This window comes from Heterodontus francisci, chromosome 2 (genome assembly GCF_036365525.1).
Source record: "Heterodontus francisci isolate sHetFra1 chromosome 2, sHetFra1.hap1, whole genome shotgun sequence".
NCBI classification, from domain to species: Eukaryota; Metazoa; Chordata; class Chondrichthyes; order Heterodontiformes; family Heterodontidae; genus Heterodontus; species Heterodontus francisci.
Window position 1 is genome coordinate 57,117,115 of NC_090372.1, and position 14,575 is coordinate 57,131,689.

Here is a 14,575-nt window from a genome sequence, read left to right on the forward strand (position 1 = left end):
ATACCTGTCCATCTACATCCTCACTATCCAAGGCCCCAAACACTCCTTTCAGGTGAAGCAGAGATTTACTTGTACTTCTTTCAATGTAGTATACTGTATTTGCTGCTTACAATGTGGTCTCCTCTACATTGGGGAGACCAAACACAGACTGGAGCACCTCCGCTCAGTCCGAAAGCATGACCCTGAGCTTCCATTTGCTGGCCATTTCAACACACCCCCCTGCTCTCATGCTCACATCTCTGTCCTGGGATTGCAGCAGTGTTCCAGTGAACATCAATGCAAGCTCGAGGAACAGCATCTCATTTACCGATTAGGCACACTACAGCCTGCCGGAATGAAGATTGTGTTCAATAATTTCAGAGCATGACGGGCCCCCCCCCATTTTACTTTCATCTTCAGTTATTTTTCTTTTTTCTGTTTTATTTTTTGTGTGTGTATGTTTTATTTTAGTTTGTTTCTACTGTGTCTACCCATTGTTTTTTTTCCTGTTTGTGCTTGTGGCTGTTCAGTTTTCAGTCCATTAACACCCTATCTGCAAAGAACAAAGAACAGTACAGCACAGGAACAGGCCATTCGGCCCTCCAAGCCTGCGCCGATCATGATGCCTGTCGAAACTAAAACCTCCTGCACTTCTGGGGTCCGTATCCTTCTATTCCCATCCTATTCATGTATTTGTCAAGATGCCTCTTAAATGTTGCTATCGTACCTGCCTCCACCACCTCCCCCGGCAGCAAGTTCCAGGCACTCACCACCCGCTGTGCAAAGAACTTGTCTCGCACATCCCCTCTAAACTTTGTCCCTCACACCTTAAACCTATGTCCCCTAGTAACTGACTCTTCCACCCTGGGAAAAAGCTTCTGACTATCCACTCTGTCCATGCCACTCATAATTTTGTAAACCTCTATCATGTCGCCCCTCCACCTCCGTCGTTCCAGTGAAAACAATCCGAGTTTATCCAACCTCTCCTCATAGCTAATACCCTCTAGACTAGGCAACATCCTGGTAAACCTCTTCTGTACCCTCTCCAAAGCCTCCGCATCCTTCTGGTAGTATGGTGACCAGAATTGTACGCAATATTCCAAGTGCGGCCTGCTACGGTTCTGTCCAGCTGCAACATGACTTGCCAATTTTTATACTCTGTGCCCCAACCAATGAAGGCAAGCACGCTGTATGCCTTCTTGACTACCTTATCCACCTGCGTGCCACTTTAAGTGATCTGTGGACCTGTTCGCCCAGATCTCTCTGCCTGTCAATACTCCTAAGGGTTCTGCCATTTACTGTATACTTCCCATCTGTATTAGACCTTCCAAAATGCATTACCTCACATTTGTCCGGATTAAACTCCATCTGCCATTTCTCCGCCGATGTCTCCAACCGATCTATATCCTGCTGTATCCTCTGACAATCCTCATCATTATCCGCAACTCCACCAACCTTTGTGTCATCCGCAAACTTACTAATCAGACCAGCTACATTTTCCTCCAAATCATTTATATATACTACAAACAGCAAAGGTCCCAGCACTGATCCCTGCGGAACACCACTAGTCACAGCCCTCCATTCAGAAAAGCACCCTTCCACTGCTACCCTCTGTCTTCTGTGACCGAGCCAGTTCTGTATCCATCTTGCCAGTTCACCTCTGATCCTGTGTGACTTCATCTTTTGTAGCAGTCTGCCATGAGGGACCTTGTCAAAGGCTTTACTGAAATCCACGTAGACAACATCCACTGCCCTTCCTTCATCAATCATCTTCGTCACTTCCTCAAAAAACTCAATCAAGTTAATGAGACAAGAACTCCCCTTCACAAAACCATGCAGCCTCTTGCTAATAAGTCCATTTGTTTCCAAATGGGAGTAAATCCTGTCCTGAAGAATCCTGTCCAATAATTTCCCTACCACTGACGTAAGGCTCACCGGCCTGTAATTTCCTGGATTATCCTTGCTACCCTTCTTAAACAAAGGAACAACATTGGTTATTCTCCAGTCCTCTGGGACCTCACCTGTAGCCAATGAGGATACAAAGATTTCTGTCAAGGATCCAGCAATTTCCTCCCTTAGTATTCTGGGGTAGATCCCATCAGGCCCTGGGGACTTATCTACCTTAATGTTTTTCAAGACACACAACACCTCCTCCTTTTTGATATCAACATGACCCAGACTATCGACACTCCTTTCCCTAGACACATCCTCCACCAAGTCCTTCTCTTTGATGAATACTGATGCAAAGTACTCAAAGAACAAAGAACAAAGAAAATTACAGCACAGGAACAGGCCCTTCGGCCCTCCAAGCCTACGCCGATCCAAATCCGCTATCTAAACCTGTCGCCTATTTTCTAAGGTTCTGTATCTCTTTACTTCCTGCCCATTCATGTATCTGTCTAGATACATCTTAAAAGACGCCATCGTGCCTGCGTCTACCACCTCCGCTGGTAATGCGTTCCATGCACCCACCACCCTCTGCGTAAAGACCTTTCCACGCATATCCCCCCTAAACTTTTCCCCTTTCACTTTGAACTCGTGTCCCCTTGTAATTGAATCCCCCACTCTGGGAAAAGGCTTCTTGCTATCCACCCTATCTATACCTCTCATGATTTTGTACACCTCAATCAGGTCCCCCCTCAACCTCCGTCTTTCTAATGAAAATAATCCTAATCTACTCAACCTCTCTTCATAGCTAGCGCCCTCCATACCAGGCAACATCCTGGTGAACCTCCTCTGCACCCTCTCCAAAGCATCCACATCCTTTTGGTAATGTGGCGACCAGAACTGCACGCAGTATTCCAAATGTGGCCGAACCAAAGTCCTATACAACTGTAACATGACCTGCCAACTCTTGTACTCAATACCCCGTCCGATGAAGGAAAGCATGCCGTATGCCTTCTTGACCACTCTATTTACCTGCGTTGCCACCTTCAGGGAACAATGGACCTGAACACCCAAATCTCTCTGTACATCAATTTTCCCCAGGACTTTTCCATTTACTGTATAGTTCATTCTTGAATTGGATCTTCCAAAATGCATCACCTCGCATTTGCCCTGATTGAACTCCATCTGCCATTTCTCTGCCCGACTCTCCAGTCTATCTATATTCTGCTGTATTCTCTGACAGTCCCCTTCACTATCTGCTACTCCACCAATCTTAGTGTCGTCTGCAAACTTGCTAATCAGACCACCTATACTTTCCTCCAAATCATTTATGTATATCACAAACAACAGTGGTCCCAGCACGGATCCCTGTGGAACACCACTGGTCACACGTCTCCATTTTGAGAAACTCCCTTCCACTGCTACTCTCTGTCTCCTGTTGCCCAGCCAGTTCTTTATCCATCTAGCTAGTACACCTTGGACCCCATGCGCCTTCACTTTCTCCATCAGCCTACAGGGCGGCACAGTGGCGCAGTGGTTAGCACTGCAGTCTCACAGCTCCAGGGACCCGGGTTCGATTCTGGGTACTGCCTGTGTGGAGTTTGCAAGTTCTCCCTGTGTCTGCGTGGGTTTCCTCCGGGTGCTCCGGTTTCCTCCCACAAGCCAATAGACTTGCAGGTTGGTAGGTAAATTGGCCATTATAAATTGTCACTAGTATAGGTAGGTGGTAGGGAAATATAGGGACAGGTGGGGATGTTTGGTAGGAATATGGGATTAGTGTAGGATTAGTATAAATGGGTGGTTGATGGTCGGCACAGACTCGGTGGGCCGAAGGGCCTGTTTCAGTGCTGTATCTCTAATCTAATCTAATTTAAACCTACCATGGGGAACCTTATCAAACGCCTTACTGAAGTCCATGTATATGACATCCACAGCCCTTCCCTCATCAATCAACTTTGTCACTTCCTCAAAGAATTCTATTAAGTTGGTAAGACATGACCTTCCCTGCACAAAACCATGTTGCCTATCACTGATAAGCCCATTTTCTTCCAGATGGGAACAGATCCTATCCCTCAGTATCTTCTCCAGCCGCTTCCCTACCACTGACGTCAGGCTCACCGGTCTATAATTACCTGGATTTTCCCTGCTACCCTTCTTAAGCAAGGGGACAACATTAGCAATTCTCCAGTCCTCCGGGACCTCACCCGTGTTTAAGGATGTTGCAAAGATATCTGTTAAGGCCCCAACTATTTCCTCTCTCGTTTCCCACAGAAACCTGGGATAGATCCCATCCGGACCTGGGAACTTGTCCACCTTAATGCCTTTTAGAATACCCAACACTTCCTCCCTCCTTATGCCGACTTGACCTAGAGTATTCAAACATCTGTCCCTAACCTCAACATCCGTCATGTCCCTCTCCTCGGTGAATACCGATGCAAAGTACTCATTTAGCACCTCGCCCATTTAGAGTCATAGAGAGATACTGCACTGAAACAGGCCCTTCAGCCCACCACGTCTGTGCCGACCAACAACCACACATTTATACTAATCCTACATTAATCCCATATTCCCTTCCACATCCCCACCTCCCCTCAATTCTCCTGCCACCTAACTACACTTGGAGTAATTTACAATGGCCAATTTACCTACTAACCTGCAAGTCTTTGGCTGTGGGAGGAAACCGGAGTACCTGGCGGCAACCCATGCAGTCACAGGGAGAACTTGCAAACTCCACACAGGCATTACCGAGAACTGAACCCGGGTCGCTGGAGCTGTGAGGCTACGCCACTAACCACTGCGCCACTGTGCCGCCCCACTGTTCCTCTGCCTCCACACATATTCCCTCCTCTGTCCTTGAGTGGGCCAACCCTTTCCCTGGCTACCCTCTTGCTCTTTATATACGTATAAAAAGTCTTGGGTTTCTCCTTAATCCTGTTTGCCAATGACTTTTTATGACCCCTTTTAGCCCTCCTGACTTCTTGCTTAAGTTTCTTCCTACTTTCTTTATATTCCTCGAGGGCTTTGACTGTTCCCAGCCTTCTAGCCCTTACGTATGCTTCCTTTTTCTTTTTGACGAGGCTCACAATATTCCTCGTTAACCAAGGTTACCGAAACTTGCCAAACTTATCCTTCATCCTCACAGGAACATGCCGGTCCTGGATTCTATTCAACTGATGTTTGAAAGACTGCTACATGTCAGATGTTGATTTAGACTCCAACAGCCGCCCCCCAATCTAAATTCTTCAGTTCCTGCCTAATATTATAATTTGCCTTCCCCCAATTTAGCACCTTCACCCAAGGGCTACTCTTATCCTTATCCACAAGTACCTTAAAACTTACGGAATTATGATCATTGTTCCCGAAATGCTCCCCGACTGAAACGTCGACCACTTGGCCGGGCTCATTCCCCAATGCCAGGTCCAGTACGGCCCCTTCCCTAGTTGGACTATCTACATATTGTTTCAAGAAGCCCTCCTGGAGGCTCCTTACAAATTCTGTCCCATCCAAACCCCTGCCACTAAGTGAGTCCCAGTCAACATAGGGGAAGTTAAAAGCACCCACCACAACAACCCTGTTGCTTTTACATCTTTCCAAAATCTGTCTACATAACTGCTCCTCTATCTCCGGCTGGCTGTTGGGAGGCCTGTAGTAAACCTCCAACATTGTGACTGCACCCTTCCTATTCCTGAACTCCACCCATATTGACTCGCTGCATAATCCCTCCGAGGTGTCCTCCCGCACTACAGCTGTGATATTCTCCTTAACCAGTAATGCAACTCCCCCACTCCTTTTACATCCCCCTCTATCCCACCTGAAGCATCTTAATCCTGGAACGTTTAGCTGCCAATCTGTCCTTCCCTCAACCAAGTCTCTCTAATAGCAACAACATCATAGTTCCAAGTCCTAATCCAAGCTCTAAGTTCATGTTATACTTCTCGCATTGAAACAAATGCACTTCAGACCACCAGTCCCGCTGTGCTCAGCAACATCTCCCTGCCTGCTCTTCCTCTCCATCTTACTGGCCTTATTTACTAGTTCCCCCTCAGTTACTTCACCTGCTGACCTACTGCTCTGGTTCCCAACCCCCCGCCACACTAGTTTAAACCCTCCCGAGTGACGCTAGTAAACCTCGCAGCCAGGTTATTTGTGCCCCTCCAGTTTAGATGCAACCTGTCCTTCTAGTACAGGTCCCACCTGTCCCGGAAGAGATCCCAATGATCCAGATATCTGAAACCCTCCCTCCTGCACCAGCTGTTTAGCCATGTGTTTAGCTGCACTATCTTCCTATTTCTAGCCTCACTGGCACGTGGCACAGGGAGTAATCCCGAGATTACAACCCTGGAGGTCCTGTTTTTTAACGTACTACCTAACTCCCTGAACTCCCCCTGCAGGACTTCATCACTCTTCCTGCCTATGGCGTTCGTACCAATGTGTACCACAACCTCTGGCTGTTCACCCTCCCCTTCAGAATGCCCCTTGCCCATTCAGAGACATCCTTGACCCTGGCACCAAGGAGGCAACATACCATCCTGGAGTCTCTTTCACGTCCACAAAAGTGTCTATCTGTGCCCCTGACTATAGAGTCCCCTATAACTATTGCTCATCTGCGCTTTGTCCCTCCCTGCTGAACAACAGAGCCAGCCGTGGTGCCACTGCTCTGGCTGCTGCTGTTGTTTTCCCCTGATAGGCCATCCCCCCCAACAGTTTCCAAAACTGTATACTTGTTAGAGAGGGGGACAGCCACAGGGGATTCCTACACTGTTGCCTGCCCCTTCTAACGGTCACCCACTTATCTGCCTGCACCTTGGGTGTAACCACGTCTCTAAAACTCCTGTCTAAGATGCTTTCTGCCACCTGCATGCTCCTAAGTGCATCCAGTTGCTGCTCCAAACGATCCATGCGGTCTGTGAGGAGCTGCAACTGGGTACACTTCCTGCAGATGTCGTTGTCCGGAACGCTGGAAGCGTCACGGACCTCCCACATCTCACAGGTGAAGCACTTTACCCCTCTAACTGACATTTCTAGCACTAATTAATAAATTAATTTGAAATAAATACTTATTAAATCCTTACTAAATTAAGTTACAATTAACTATATGGTCCCTGGCACTAGATTTCTGCTATAAATATTAAATGCTAAATACAGTAATCTCCTCCCTCTGGTTTAGTTACTCCTCTACTTATTAATTAATGCTTTGTCTTTCAGCACACCTATTGTTTGCCTTTGCTCCATGACCTGGTTCGCTATTCTTTGACCTTGTCCTATCAGCACCTCTTTTGTTATCTCTTGCCCCACCCCCACTTTACTTGCTTAAAATCTTTTTACATTTCTTATATCTGCCAGTTCTGAAGAAGGGTCACTGATGTGAAACATTAACTCTGCTTCTCTCTCCACAGATGCTGCCAGACCTGCTGAGTTTTTCCAGCACTTTCTTTCTTTATTTCAGATTTATTGTATCCGCAGTATTTTGCTTCTATGAAAGGAGGTCTTTGCTGTTTCCAGGTTGATGTTGTCTGGTTTTATTCTTTAACTTTTCTGTAGTGGTTTGATACAACTGAGTAGCGTTTAAGAGTCAACCACATTACTGGTGGGTCTGGAGTCACATGTCGGCCAGACCAGGTATTCCTTCCCAGAAGGGTATTAGTGAACCAGATGAGTTTTTACAACAATCCAGTAGTTTCATGATCATCATTACTGACACAAGCTTTTTAAATTCTAGATTTATTAGCTAATTGAATTTAAATTCCCCCAGCTGCTATGGTGGGATTTGAACTCATATCTCTAGACCATTAGTCCAGGCTTCTGGATCACTCATCCAGTAACATTACCACTATACTACCATCCTCCAGTCGGATTCCAGAGCAACTTTTCGGGGATCATAATAGCATATGTCTGCAAGGTCACTTCTGCACTACTGAAAGATTTTTAAAAATAAAACAGTAAAATAATAGTTTATTTTAAGCAGAATCTTCTTTGGCCTCCTTGTCTCAAGAGACAATGGGTAAGCGCCTGGAGGTGGTCAGTGGTTTGTGAAGCAGCACCTGGAGTGGCTATAAAGGCCAATTCTAGAGTGACAGACTCTTCCACAGGTGCTGCAGATAAAATTGGTTGTCGGGGCTGTTACACAGTTGGCTCTCCCCTTGCGCTTCTGTCTTTTTTCCTGTCAACTGCTAAGTCTCTTCGACTCGCCACACTTTAGCCCCGCCTTTATGGCTGCCAGCCAGCTCTGGCGATCATTGGCAACTGACTCCCACGACTTGTGATCAATGTCACAGGTTCATGTTGCGTTTGCAGACGTCTTTAAAGCGGAGACATGGGCAGCCGGTGGGTCTGATACCAGTGACGAGTTCGTTGTACAATGTGTCCTTGGGGATCCTGCCATCTTCCACGCGGCTCACATGGTCAAGCCACCTCAAGCGCCGCTGGCTCAGTAAGGTGTATATGCTGGGGATGTTGGCCACCTCAAGGACTTCTGTGTTGGAGATACAGTCCTGCCACCTGATGCCAAGGATTCTTCGGAGGCAGCGAAGGTGGAATGAATTGAGACTTGGCTCTTGGCTGACATACGTTGTCCAGGCCTCGCTGCCGTAGAGCAAGGTACTGAGGACAAAGGCTTGATACACTCGGACTTTTGTGTTCCGTGCCAGTGTGCCATTTTCCCACACTCTCGGCCAGTCTGGACATAGCAGTGGAAGCCTTTCCCATGCGCTTGTTGATTTCTGCATCGAGAGACAGGTTACTGGTGATAGTTGAGCCTAGGTAGGTGAACTCTTGAACCACTTCCAGAGTGTGGTCGCCGATATTGATGGATGGAGCATTTCTGACGTCTAGTCCCATGATGTTCGTTTCCTTGAGGCTGATGGTTAGGCCAAATTCGTTGCAGGCAGCCGCAATCCTGTCGATGAGTCTCTGCAGCCACACTTCAGTGTGAGATGTTAATGCAGCATCGTTAGCAAAGAGGAGTTCCCTGATGAGGACTTTCCGTACTTTGGTCTTCGCTCAAAGACGGGCAAAGTTGAACAACCTGCCACCTGATCTTGTGTGGAGGAAAATTCCTTCTTCTGAAGACTTGAACGCATGTAAAAGCAGCAGGAAGAAGAAGATCCCAAACAGTGTGGGTGCAAGAACACAGCCCTGTTTCACGCCACTCAGGATAGGAAAGGGGTCTGATGAGGCACCGCTATGCTGAATTGGGCCTTTCATATTGTCATGGAATGAGGTGATGATACTTAGTAGCTTTGGTGGACATCCGACCTTTTCTAGTAGTCCGAAGAGGCCACGTCTACTGACGAGGTCAAAGGCTTTGGTGAGATCAATGAAAGCAACATAGAGGGGCATCTGTTGTTCGCGGCATTTCTCATGTAGCTGACGAAGGGAGAACAGCATGTCAATGATCGATCTCTCTGCTCGAAAGCCACACTGTGCCTCAGGGTAGACACGCTTAGCCAGCTTCTGGAACCTGTTTAAAGTGACTCGAGCGAAGACTTTCCCTACTATGCCGAGCAGGGAGATTCCACAGTAGTTGTTGCAGTCACTGCGGTCACTCTTGTTCCTGTAGAGGGTGACGATATTGGCATAGCGCACGTCCTGTGGTACTGCTCCCTCGTCCCAGCACAGGCGAAGCAGTTCGTAGAGTGCTGAAAGTATAGCAGGCTTGGCACTCTTGATTATTTCAGGGGTAATGCCGTCCTTCCCAGAGGTTTTTCCGCTGGCTAGAGAATCAATGGCATCACTGAGTTCCGATTTTGTTGGCTGTACGTCCAACTCATCCATGACTGGCAGAGACTGGGCTGCATTGAGGGCGGTCTCAGTGACAACATTCTCCCTGGAGTACAGTTCTAGGTAGTGCTCCACCCAGCGGTCTATTTGCTTGCGTTGGTCATTGGTTGTGTCCCCTGATTTAGATTTGAGGGGGGCGATCCTCTTGATGGTTGGCCCAAAAGCTCTCTTCATGCCATCATACATTCCTCTGATGTTTCCGGTGAAAGTGGCCAGCTGAATATGACTGCATAGGTGTTGCCAGTAGTCGTTTGCGCAGCGCCTGGCTGTTCTTTGTGCAGCGCCTCTGGCTGCTTTAAGTGCTACGGATGTTAACTCACTGGGGGCTTTCTTGAAGTTCAGCAGTGCAATGCGCTTAGCCGCTATGACAGGTTCCAGCTCTTCAAAGTGAGATTGAAACCAGTCTGCATTCCGCTTCACACGTTTGCCATCAGTGGTCATTGCTGAGTCATAGATGGCATCTCTGATGTGGGCCCACTTGGTCTCTGCATCACCTGTGGGAGTATTTTGAAGGGTTTTTTCAAGTGAATTTAGAAGCTTATGTAACAGCTGTGGATAAGAAATTCTGTTAGTGTTGATGCGCGCGTGGCCCTTCTGCTTGGAGTGATGCAGCTTCTTTGGTTTGAGTCTAACCTTGCTGCACACCAGGGAGCGGTCGGTGTCGCAGTCCGCACTGTGGAAGCTGCGTGTGATTGAACACTGTTTAAAGAGGCTCGCCTTGTGACGATGAGGTCCAGCTGGTGCCAACGACGTGATCTTGGGTGCCTCCAAGAAACCTGGTGACAGGGTTTAGTATGAAAGAACGAGTTGGTGATTCAGAGGTTATGATAGGTACACAACTCAAGCAGTCCCTGTCCATTCTCATTCATCCTTCCAATGCCATAGCGCCCAAGGCAGGAGGGTCATGAGTCATGGTCGGCCCCAACCCTGGCATTAAAGTCCCCCAGCAGGAACAGATGTTCGGTATTGGGGATGCTACTAATGATATTATGGAGTTCCTTGTAGAACTGGTCTTCAGCTTCAGATGGGGAGCAGAGTGTTGGAGCATAGATGCTGAGTAGGTGTACTGGACCAGAGGTGGTGAGCAGTCAGATGGACAGTATGTGTTCTGAGCAGAATAACAATTTAAAAAACATTTGCTAGCCTAACATTGTACATTTTTGATTTATAGTAAACATGAACTTGAAGATGCCTTTCATATAGAATGTGACCATCAAACATGGCTATAAGTATCTGAAGGGTCGGTTCACTGAAAAACACCAGTAACATTCAAGCACTTTGTACAAACTAGCTAACTTTACCAGATTACATGCAGCCAACCCATTGGCTTATTTTTCTAACGCTTAGCGTGATGCTTATGATTTGGGGCCAACAATTTTAAGCACTATTTACACTGGGGAAAGGATCAAGAGAGAGCATGATCTGGATCTTCTACCGAGACATATTGATGCAGGTGATGCAAGTAGCAACAAGTTTGTGATTGACGAGCTCTAACTGAATCTACATTAGAAGAATGTCCCTGCTCTTCCTTTGTACAGCTGTGGAGCAGATTCCCAAGAAAAGTAGCTGCTCGATAAACAGGAATAAGACTCAAGTTATAGAGCCATAGACAGAGATCAAATACTCTTGTCTTCTGTGAAAAGGAGCACACCATGTTCCTATTAAATAGTGATATGGGGATGCTGGCATTTTGCCTGATTTACATTTGAGAACTGGGGAGTGCTTTTATTAATGCAGAACTTTCCCTAAATTGGCAGCAAGAGTATTCCAGTTCTTTAACTGATGAAGTGAATAGTTGAAATAATGCAGGTCACCACAAGCTTTTGAATAATTACTGGTGTAAGCTGTTAGCAACATGAAATTTTAGCTTATTCAGAGGTTTGATGTTCATTTTTATAATATTCCTTCTAAACAGATTTGTTATCGTAACACGTCATTGAAGCAGATTCTTCTCCAATGTTGTGATTCTCCTGGTGATCTCTTTCTGCAAAGTAATGTCACGATTAAGTTACAAAACTGTAGAGTACCAACATTTTAGGACACTGGAGTGACAAAATTAAGATTATCAGAGATGAGAAAACAACTCAAAAGAACAAAGCTTTTAATTGAAATTAGAGATTCACACTTAACCATAGAGCCGAAGACATTTACAGCACAGAAAGAGGCTATTAATCACATCATGTCTGCTTTTCCGATCCAAAATTAATCTCACTGACTTCTCTCCCAATAGCTTTCTGTCTTTGCTTCAATACTTATCCTGCTTTTGTTATGAAAGTGGCTCTGTTCTGTTAAAATATAATTTTTTTACAAAAGGGACTTTTAGTAGGCTAAATAAATGTTTAGTCAAGGGGACAGTGAGGGCTGGATCACAACAGTGTTACTGTTTGTCACCTGGTTCGGGCTAGGCTATGAGCGGAGGCCATGGCAACAGGGACAGAAAACTGCCAAGCTGTTCGGCTGTTAGTCAGAGTGTGCATGTGTCAAGTCTGGAAGGAGAAAAGGCAAGGGCTGCTAAAGTGCCAAAGAAGGAGAGAAAAAGGAAAGAATTCCAAGGAAGAACAGAAGATTATAACCCATCTCGTTTTCTCACAAGTCCCTAAAAGACTCAGTGAATTTCAGTGTGTCATTTCGTCTTCTTCCTGCATTTTACGAAGGCCTACTAAATTGCTATTCAACGCCGCCTGTAAAAGAACTGTTTTTAAAGCACCTATCTCCGTACTCAGAAGTTAGACTGTATACTAGTTTGGAACAACATATCTCATCTGCTGTTTCCTTCAAAAACTGAGCAAGTAGTTGATGCAAATGCTTTTTTCTGTGTCACAGAGCTCCGATATAAAAATCCTATTTTTCTTATCTTTTTCAGTTGGTGGACAGGCTTTGGGGAGTCAGTAGGTGAGTTACTCACTGCAGGATTCCTAGCCACTGACCTGCTCTTGTAGCCACAGTATTTATATGGCTACTCCAGTTCACTTTCTGGTCAATGGTAACCCCTAGGATGTTGATAGTAGGGGATTCAGCAATCGCGTTGCCATTGAATGCCAAGGGAGATGGTTAGATTCTCTTTTGTTACAGATGGTAATTGCCTGGCACTTATGTGGCTCGAATGTTACTAGCCACTTATCAGCCCAAGCCTGGATATTATCCAGGTCTTGCTGCATTTCTACACAGACTGCTTCAGTATCTGAGGAATCGTGAATGGTGCTGAACATTGTGCAATTATCAGCGAACATCCCCACTTCTGACCTTATGATTGATGAAGCAGCTGGAGATGGTTGGGCCTAAGACACTACCCTGAGGAACTTCTGACTTATGCCTTGTAGATGGGGGAGTCAAGAGATGAGTTACTTGCTGCAGATTACCCCAACCACTGCCCTCATGCAGCCACAATATATAATTGGCTGCTCTATTTAAGTTTCTAGTCAAAGGTGACCCCGAAGGATTTTGATGGTCAGAGAGCTAGTGACGGTATTGCCGATGAATGTCAAGGGAAGGTGGTTAGACACTCTCATGTTGGAGATGGTCATTACCTGGCACTTCAGTGGTGTACATGTTACTTGCCACATATCAGCCCAAGCATGAATGTGGTCCAGGTCTTGATGCATGAGGGGACAGACTTCTTCAGTATCCGATGAGTAGTGAATGAAACGGAACACTGTGCAATCATCAGCGATTGTCCCCACTTTTGACCTGATCATGGTGGGAATGTCAATGAAACAGTTGAGGATGGGTGGCCTAGGATATTGCCCTGAGGAACTTCTGCAGTGTTATCCTGGGGCTGACATAATTAGCTTCCAGCAACCACAGTCATAGAGCCGTACAGCACAGAAATAGGCCCTTCGGCCCACTGCGTCCATGCTGACCGTAATGCCTATCTATACTAATCCCACCTGCCTGCATTCATTACATATCCCTCTATGCCTTGCTCATTCAAGTACCTGTCCAGATGCCTCTTAAATGTCACTACTGTTCCTGCCTCCACCACCTCCTCTGGCAGCTCATTCCAGATACCCACTATTCTTTGTGTGAAAAATGTACCCCTTTGATCCCCTTTAAACCTCCTCCCTCTCACTTTAAATCTATTCCCGTTAGTTTTAGTTACCCCTACCATGGGAAACAGACTCTGGCTATCTACCCTATTTATGCCTCTCATAATTTTATATAACTCTATCACGTCCCCTCTCAGCCTCCTTCATTCCAGGGAAAACAGACCCAGCCTATCCAATCTCTCTTTATAACTCAAGCCCTCCAAACCAGACAACATCCTTGTGAATCTTTTCTGCACCCACTCTAGCTTAATCACATCTTTCCTGTAGTGCGGCGACCAGAACTGCACACAGTACACCAAATGCAGCCTAACCAATGTTATGTACAACTGTAACATGACGTCCCAACTCTTGTACTCAATGCCTCGGCCATGAAGGCAAGCATGCCATATGCCTTCTTCACCACCCTGTCTACCTGTGTTGCCACTTTCAGGGAACTATGTACTTGCACCCCAAGGTCTCTCTGCTCAACAACACTCCCCAGGGCCCTGCCATTCACTGTATATGTCCTGCCCTGGTTTAACTTCCCAAAATGCATCACTTCACACTTGTCTGCGTTAAATTCCATTTGCCGCTCCCTTGCCCACTTTCCCAGTTGATCTATATCCTGTTATAACATTAGACATCCTTCTTCACTGTCCACTATACCACCAATTTTGGTGTCATCTGCAAACTTACTAATCATGCCCCTTACATTCACATCCAAGTCATTAATATATATGACAAACAACAGAGGGCCCAGCACCAATCCCTGCGGCATACCACTGGTCACCGGCCTCCAATCTGAAAAACAACCCTCCACTACCATCCTCTGCCTCCTATCACCAAGCCAATTTTGTATCCAATTTGCTAGCTCACCCTGGATCCCATGTGTTCGAACCTCCTGG